The sequence below is a fragment of the Schistocerca americana genome, chromosome X (assembly GCF_021461395.2).
Source record: "Schistocerca americana isolate TAMUIC-IGC-003095 chromosome X, iqSchAmer2.1, whole genome shotgun sequence".
NCBI classification, from domain to species: Eukaryota; Metazoa; Arthropoda; class Insecta; order Orthoptera; family Acrididae; genus Schistocerca; species Schistocerca americana.
In genome coordinates, this window is record NC_060130.1 from 876,656,877 (window position 1) to 876,665,509 (window position 8,633).

At 37.8% G+C, this 8,633-nt stretch overlaps 1 long non-coding RNA gene across 1 annotated transcript; it reads left to right on the forward strand.

Moving 5' to 3' along the window:
* Nucleotides 1-5,519: 5,519 nt before the first annotated feature.
* Nucleotides 5,520-8,207, forward strand: LOC124555536. Its single transcript, XR_006968558.1, has 3 exons — nucleotides 5,520-5,679; nucleotides 5,765-5,903; nucleotides 8,082-8,207. It is a non-coding gene; the product is annotated as an uncharacterized LOC124555536 (long non-coding RNA).
* The last annotated feature ends 426 nt before the right edge of the window (nucleotides 8,208-8,633 follow it).

An 8,633-nucleotide genomic window follows, 5' to 3' on the forward strand; every position in this document is an offset into this window, starting at 1 on the left:
CCATTGAAGTCCACAATAGAGCACTGTGCCTTGTCTGAAACATCTGTTGCTTCATCCTCAAGGCAGACATAAAACAAGGTTCTATCCAAACTTGAATGCACATATTCACAAATCTCCTCATTTATACACTTAGTTTGTTCCATTTAATTCTTGAATGTCCAAAATATGGCCGAATTTCTTCCAATATGATTTCAGATTTTCGTTTCTTTTTTGCACATGTTTCTAATGGCTTTGAAATTTCTGAAGTTCAGGGAATCTTTGGTCTCATCACGACCTTTGAAAGCTAGCTCCTGCTTGCACAAAAGAGCAGCGATGTCAATTAGAATTTTCATAATGTCTCTGTCAGCTTTCACTTCATCAGTGATGTTCTGTATCTCTGAAGTACTAAACACTTGTTTGGAAGCTGTTGTAAATTGAGTGGAAGACAGAACCTTATATTTGGCGTTTGATACAAAGGATAAAGGACATTCATATCAGCATGTTGTAGACAGGAGTATAATCCCAATCTATGCTTTGTGAGAACTAATGAAAATAAATTACCTCTTCAAAGTTCGCAGTTCGTATTACAGAACTTCCCACACAGCCAACACCATTCAATCTTAATTGAAATAGGGTCAAATATCGATGTATTTGCTAAAAACCTGGACAAATGTCTTGATTTCGCCAAAAACAAAAAAAACTATGGAAGGCTAGTTGGATCTATGATAAGTGAAGCAAAGAAACCAATCCCTAGAGACTACCAGAAACAATATATTCAAGGTTGGGATAAAGCTACTGAGAAACAATATGATGAAGTTCGATGAATTTCTAAAAAATGGGGACACGGAAATAGTGGATAACATACTTCATAACCTCAATACAGCCAGATGTCTTAGATGGACGTAGACTGCTGAGTCACTCAATTTTCAAACATCAAGTAGAAAAGCATAGTCATTACTCCTAAGCTGGATGGAAATTAAATTAAAGTAAGGAACAACACTCATATATCAGCTAATAGAATTGCATCACATTTACTGTCTGCATCAAGAGCACCAAGGGATAAAACCCATACAAGATATATCAGACACAAACTTACATTGCTCAAATAGAACACTAATGAACACTCTGACTTCTGAAGAACTTTCTCAATAGCCGAAATTTCTGCTGCTCTCATAACTCTAAAACCCGGAATGGCGTCAGAAAGTGATGGAATCCACCAAGAATTTTTTCTACATAGCGGCCGGCCGCGGTGGTCTCGCGGTTCTAGGCGCGCAGTCCGGAACCACACGACTGCTATGGTTGCAGGTTCGAATCCTGCCTCGGGCATGGATGTGTGTGATGTCCTTAGGTTAGTTAGGTTTAAGTAGTTCTAAGTTCTAGGGGACTGATGACCACAGCTGTTAAGTCCCATAGTGCTCAGAGCATTTTTCTACATAGCGGAAACTACACAAAAAGATGCTGGCGGATTTCTTCTCTGACATTATAATATTTGATTCAATCCCACAAAAAATGAAGCATTCAAAGATTATAGCAGTAATCAAGCCCAGCAATACATCAGACCAGCCTAAGAACTATCGCCCATCTTACCTTTGACAACAGTTATTGAAGCAGGATACCAAATGAAGCACAAAACATCAGTTGCTTTAGTCGCTCTAAGTGCAGCATATGACACAGTTTGGACACATGGACTGCTTTATAAATAATTGCAGTTTGTCCTATGCGAACGGACGACAAAACTAATTGACAACATGTTAACTGGAAGTAAATTTATTGTAACTGCAGAAAAATACACTAGCTGCCCAAAAGTATTGAACAATGGCTTACCAAAGGAATCTGTCCTTGCTCCTCTCTTGTTTAATTTCGATAATCTGATATCCCTCCAACACAATCCAGAAAGTTTTGCAATACAGGCGACTGGGCAGTAGCTACCCAGCACAAAAATTTTTAAACAAATCCTAAATTCTGATCTAGACATTTTATGCCACTATTTCTGTACACGGATGTTACAACGAAACTGAAATAAAACAGAGGTTTCATGTTTTCATCTGTCTAACAGATTGGCACACAAAGCCCTCGATGTCTATTTTGAAGCAGACAAACTTTATCATAATACTTCATCTTCGCCAGAACATGGTGAGAATGACACTGATCGAAACGTCGCGGATTTTCGAAGCAGTGGAGTCCTTGATGCAAAAAATCTGCAAAGCTCAAAACCAGAAAAAACATTCTCCATAAGCTCTGTGGCTCTCATTGGATAATATCAGCAGACACTCTCCCGATATCAGCACTCAGTTTGGTATACTCAGCAGCAGAGTACTGTGTGGCCAACCAGCTTATAGTCCACATGTAAAAAAGTAGATGTATAACTTAAGAAGAGCATTGTTAGTGGCACAATACGATCTACTCCCACATATTTGCTACCTATATTCCACCTCCTGATATCAGACGGAAGAGCGCACTACTGCTTGAATGCCAGAAGATTGCTAATAACACCGACCTTCCAATAATGGATGATATCTTCCCTGGAGAGCGGAAAATACTAAAATTGAGAAATCCCACTCTCATCATAGCCAGGACTCTCATGGAACTGAATTCAATACCATCGACGAATGGAAACGCTGCTGGCCAGAAAACTGTTCTCCACAGTGTGTGAAGCTGCCACGCATGCTGAAGAAACCGCCTGATTCGACCAGCCTCGGGCAGTCTGGACTACCTTGGACTGCATCCGAACTGGCAATGGACGATGTGCAGAGACTCTTCCCTTAGGGGTGCAAATCTTCATCACAATCATGTGACTGTGGTGTGGAATGACAGACAGTTGCTCATGTTGTATCGACATGTCCGGCAGATTCCTACAAGGGTCCTTTCAAAGATTTCCTCAGAGCAGCGAGCGATGTTATAAATTACATGAAAGACCTTGATATCCATATACAGCTGTTTTCATTTGTGTTATTTTATGCTGGAGAGCTGGGCTTAAATTTTGATGTGTAGTGGTTTTGTAATCTTTGTATATGTGTTGGCATAGAATAAAGAAAATTATAAATGTTTTGATAGTACCTTGTACGAAATAAAGCTACTTAGATGATCTTTAGAAGAAGCATGCTCTAAACAGATTTTTCAGATCGTCGATTTTCTTGTGCTTAAGGGCAAACATGGTCAGCAGAATAATTTTCTTTTTGTAGGACTATTACCACTTGTGCTGCTAATACCATGAACTTTGGAATGCAAGTGTTTTGAAATTATCTTTCTGAAGAAGGTGTAATGTCAGTGTTGGGCGTCCCTTCTTCAAAATTTTATGTCGTCCACTTTCACACTTCCTTGAAAAATACAGCTCCTGTAAGGTGGTGATGAAGTCTTCACTTGCAAGCGTTATATCATTAACTGTATAAGGGTGTGCTTCATCGACATTCACTGTGCATGGGACTACTACTGCCTATGTGGCAACTAACATAAGAGAAACCTAGAGAGACCACCACAGCTATTGGCATCCTAGGCTGCTGAAGCACATAGCAACGTGACTACGACGCTTGTATCCCCTCTTCTGTTACTAGCGGTGATGTCATGGTTACCACAGCAACTGAGTGCTTCTAGGCGGCCTGTTATATATCCGGCCTTTCCGCCACATGCTTCACATCTCTGTCTTCCTTGGTTACGTTTAAAATTTTGCACTTTGACTTGCTTACTAGTGCTGACGGTTTAGAAGTAATAAAACAAGCTAATGTTTTTCACGCCCACTGACAAAAGTGCATAGGATAATTTTTCAATGAGTGTTCTTCCACAAGCGAAGCGCAAAATTATTTAGGTTTTACAGTGACAGATCAGAGCTGATACCAACACTGTACATGAAGAAGAACATAAGTTGATGGAGTAATTTTCATCGTAAAACATTTTAAGTGAAAAATCAGCTCTAATGAATGAGAGAAGTACAGTTGTTTATGTCATTATTAGTTATATAGGTGAAAAATCATAACAGACAAGGTAAACGGGCTCTATTTATTGACTTAAAAGTATTGTTTTTGACCTGTTTGTCTACATCTTTCTGTTCGAGATATTTCATTATGTTTTTTCTCAGAATATGTAATAAAGTTCTGCAACAAATGTATGTCAAGGATATTGGACGGTAGTTTTGTGAATCACTTCTGCTACCCATATTGCAGGCAGGTGTGACCTGTGCTTTCTTGCAATTGCTACGCACAATTTTTTGTTTGAGCGATCTACAATGCATTATAGTTAACTGAGGGGGTAACTAACCTGCGAATTGGGTATAGAATCTAATAGTGATTCCATTGGGCCCTGGAACTTTGTTTTGTTTTAACGATTTCAACTGTATCTCAGCGCCACTGACTCTAGTATCTATTTCAGTCATCTTCTTAGTAGTACGAGGATTAAGTTTGGGCAGTACTCTTGGGTTTTCCTTTGCAGAGGAACGTTTGGAAACAGAGTTAAACATTTCTGCTTTTGCTTAAAGATCATTCGATAATATTCTTTTACAACAGTCACTGAAATTTTACACATTGCTTTCTTGACCAAACGTGCTTCATTCAGTATCTCTGTCTATAGCCCTATTCTTCGTTTTACATATTACGCAGCAGTATCTATTTCCTTAGAAGTTTCTCTACTGTTACCATATACCGTGAAGGGTCTCTCTCATTGCGAACTGTCGTGCTAGGTACTTATCTATCGAATGCATCATCGCCTATCCCTTTAAACTTGAGCCCTAGTTCTTCTACATGCCCCTGTCCTGAGCGAAAAGTTTCAAGTTCTTCGTTGCGGTATGGTACTATTGTTTCTCTGTCTAAGCTGCTGAATGTACAAATCTTTCTGCTTGTTTTGGATGTCTTCGTGTTTTGGTATTCATTGTTGCTATTACCATATCATGGTCACTGATACCAGTTTCAGTACGCAGTTCCTCAACGATATCAGGTCTGTTTCTTACCATTATATCTAAAATATTTCCATCAAAAGTGGAGTTCTAAACTCTTTGTTCTAGTTAGTTTTCAGGGGAGACATTTACTAACGTTACACAGGAAGTTCCTCAATTCCGATACCACATTCCCACTTTCTGTATCACTGATAGTAACTCATAACCTCACTTTCACAGTTCGGTACTGGGCTAAGCGAATCGAGGTGGTGTAACGTAATGGACAGTGTGAATACAGCAATACACCCTGAGTTGAAGGTGACGTGACGTCGTGAGACGTGACGGCCAACGTGAATCGGCCTTACTCTTGAACTGAAGTCAAAGGTTTGTGTATATATAGCGTGACAAACGATTTCCACAATTAATTTTTTCATCCAAAAATTATTTAAAAATTATCCTGCATCATTAGTATTTAACCTTTTAATTTTTTATTTGATAGTGTCAAATGATTTCTACAAGAATTCCACTACCTTTCTCAGCGTTATTCTGTCTAGCCTCTGTGTGTCGACCATGGTCTGTGAACTAAAATCTACCGCTTTGTGCTGACGACCATATTATTTGCTTCAATACTATGTTCGAAAATGTGCCCATAGGAAATGCAAATGTGGCATATCGAAACAGTATCGGGCATCTATCGGGGTGTTTCGCGTGCAACTTTCAATGTATATCGAAATGCAAATTTGTGTCTCTACGAAGGTGTGGAACATCTTCCATTTGAACAAATTACTAGTTGGGTGGTTAGTTCAATAAGTTGAGGTCGGGTGTTGTGTAGTTGTTGGGTAAGTTATGTGGTATTGTAGTGGACAAATCATACCAATGATTTGTCTAACGCCCGTTTTGTAATATGCTGTTATTATTCCGCAGAGACTTTCGAAGTACATACAGCACAGAGTTACTGATGTTGAGGTGAAAACAAAAGAAATTAGAAAATGGCGGATTCACGGAAACCTCAAGGACCTGTAGTGAAATTTATCAAAAGTTTATATTATAATCCATTTAGATGGTAAGTGTATCATATGGTGAATTTTATTGTGCGCTGCATCACATCACTGAAACAAATGAAGTTTACATGTCATAGAGTTACTTGGGTTATTTCAAATGACTATCTTTGCCCTTCAACCCGCAATCTACCAACCCACGAAATAGTTAATCTCAGGACCAGAGCAGTCTAAATGCCCTAGAAGGAAACTTAATGTATGGCCCAAATGATATTAAATGACAATAAATTTATTTTATGCTGAATGTGTTGGTTAAATGTAAATGAATGGCAGTATAAATTTCCTGGTACTGCCTCCACATGAAACACATTGATAATGTTTTCACATATTGAATTCGTTTAAAATTTTCATGCTGTATGCCATTACGATAATTGTATACGTATGTTGTTGATAATTCTATTGTAAGGTGTATTTAGACGCAGAGTGTGTTATAAAAAATTGTATAGCGGGACTTAGCGTTCATTTCGTTATATAGGGTGTTTGATGTGGGGCTATTGTAGCAACAGGCTATGGATGTACCTGTTTACATAGGAAGTAATTTTCTTATATTTCTTGCGGCTGTGAAGAACCTGGCTTGAATGTGGGTCACCCTGGAATAACACTGGTTGGCTGCCAGGGTCTCAATCGTGACTCCAAAGAACAATTTTTTAGAGATGTAGATCTGCTTGTTTTATATCTGAGTAACGCTGAAATGTGTACAGACTGAGTGACTTGAATTGTTGTTGGGATGTGAATTGCGTATTAAAACTTTATTGGTGTGATGTTACATAGCTATATGTGAAAACGTTGTAAATAACAATTACTTCCTCATCCCAGTATTAGTAATTATATGATTATGGCAATTGAACATCTGGGATGTCTCCACAGTCAAAATTCTTTTTATTTGATGTGTGATACTATGTAGGTACTGTCTCAGTTCATATTTTAAGGGAGCAAGCATTGTTCTGAGCTGGAATAAAGAATTTAGCCCCAGTTCAGAATGTAAACTATATTGGAGGAGCTGAAATTTGTTAAACTGCCCTGGCATGACTTCTGTATTTGCATTTCACTTTTTTTTTTAGAAGTGGTGTGCAGTAATTAAGAAATATGAAGTGGTCACACAGTTTTAATAAAATGGCTATTTCCTGTATAGTAATGCAAAATACAAACCACTTGCATCAAGATGCAATGCGGATGTATTGTCCTTAATGGATCTTTCAAGAATCTTGCTAAAAGCATAAAAATTGTTTTGGTTGACGAGTTAGTAGTGTGCTGTAATTCAGCAAGCTTGCAGTTGTTGACCAGCATGTTTGGCCGTGTCTATTGTCTTTGTGGTCCAGTAAAGAAAAAAGTCTGCTGCCTTTGTTGGTAGCTTTCTTTTGGAGTCTGCCATGCTCAAGTGTATATGGCTTAAAGTAGGGTAATGCTCTCATACTCACCTTCCCTTGGAGTCATCCTTAAGATGACAGTCTGATCTATATTGCAGCTTGAGGTTTTCCTATGTCAGTGGTAACACCTCTACATCTGATAAACCTTTATAAGTAAATAAAATCTCAAAGCTTATGCAGAAGTGTATTGGATCACAATAATTCTGTGTGATGCATTCATGGTCAGTTTTGTCGTCTTGTTTGTCTCATACAATGCACTTGATATGTTTCTTATTGGTACTAGTGAAGTGTGAGTGGCCTTTTTATTTTATAGAAAGCTTTTCGGTTGTTTGATAAGTAGTGCTGATGAATGACATACCTTGACAGCACTAATAAATCAGCCGGTAGCATATTCTGCATAAAATTTAGATCTTACATGACTTGTTGTTTACAACACATGAAAATATGTGTACAATACAGATAATAATAATGATGATGTTAATAATGTGTTTTATCCTGAATATGATTGTTTATGTGGCTCTGCTGTAACTGAATTTCATATTTCTTGAGTGTGTGTATTCAAAAATAATTTGTTTCTGTGGCAAACATGAAGATTGCTATGATACTTTTTCTGTGTGGATACACACAACAGTGATTTCTAAATGGAATTTGCAGGCCACTTTTAAACTTTTCTGTTTAATTATAATGTTCCCCCAGCCCTGGCCCAACTCTTTTGTGATTTGTAAATTAGTTGTCAGTAAGAGTAGTGGTCATTAACTCTTTCAAGTAAATTTGACTTTTCATGTAAAGTAACAATTTCTTTTGTTTTTTTAACAGGTCACTAATCAAGACTGTAGCCATGTTTGCACTCGGTGTTCGGATAGCACGGGAATGTAAAGGCCTGGAACTGATGCCATCGTAGTTGTACCAGATTATTTAATAAACGAAAATTTGTTAATGTTATTGGTAGTTATTGCTTACTGTTCTATTTACAAATATGTAGTCCGTGACACAATTTAGAAACACATAAATTTCAACTTATTCTCTTTGTTTAGAAAACCTATTATCCTTGATTTTTGAAATAATTTTCACTCCCCACTGATACAGCGGTATAGGTGGATAGTGTGCTTACTACACTGTTTGTAGTTACAACTGCAACACCAGGAAGGATGCTAGGTAACAAAATGTTGCTTAGTGCCCATTTACAGTATAGTAGGAAGAATACATGATTAAACCTGAAGATAATTTAATGGTAAAGAGGGTGTTAAATTTAACACACAAGTGTCACTGGCTCTTAACTCGGCTATAGAGTCAAACTGAACTTGGTGTACAGATAAGTTCATCGATTTCAGTGTATAGCGAATGATGGCATGCTAGTATCATGACAAA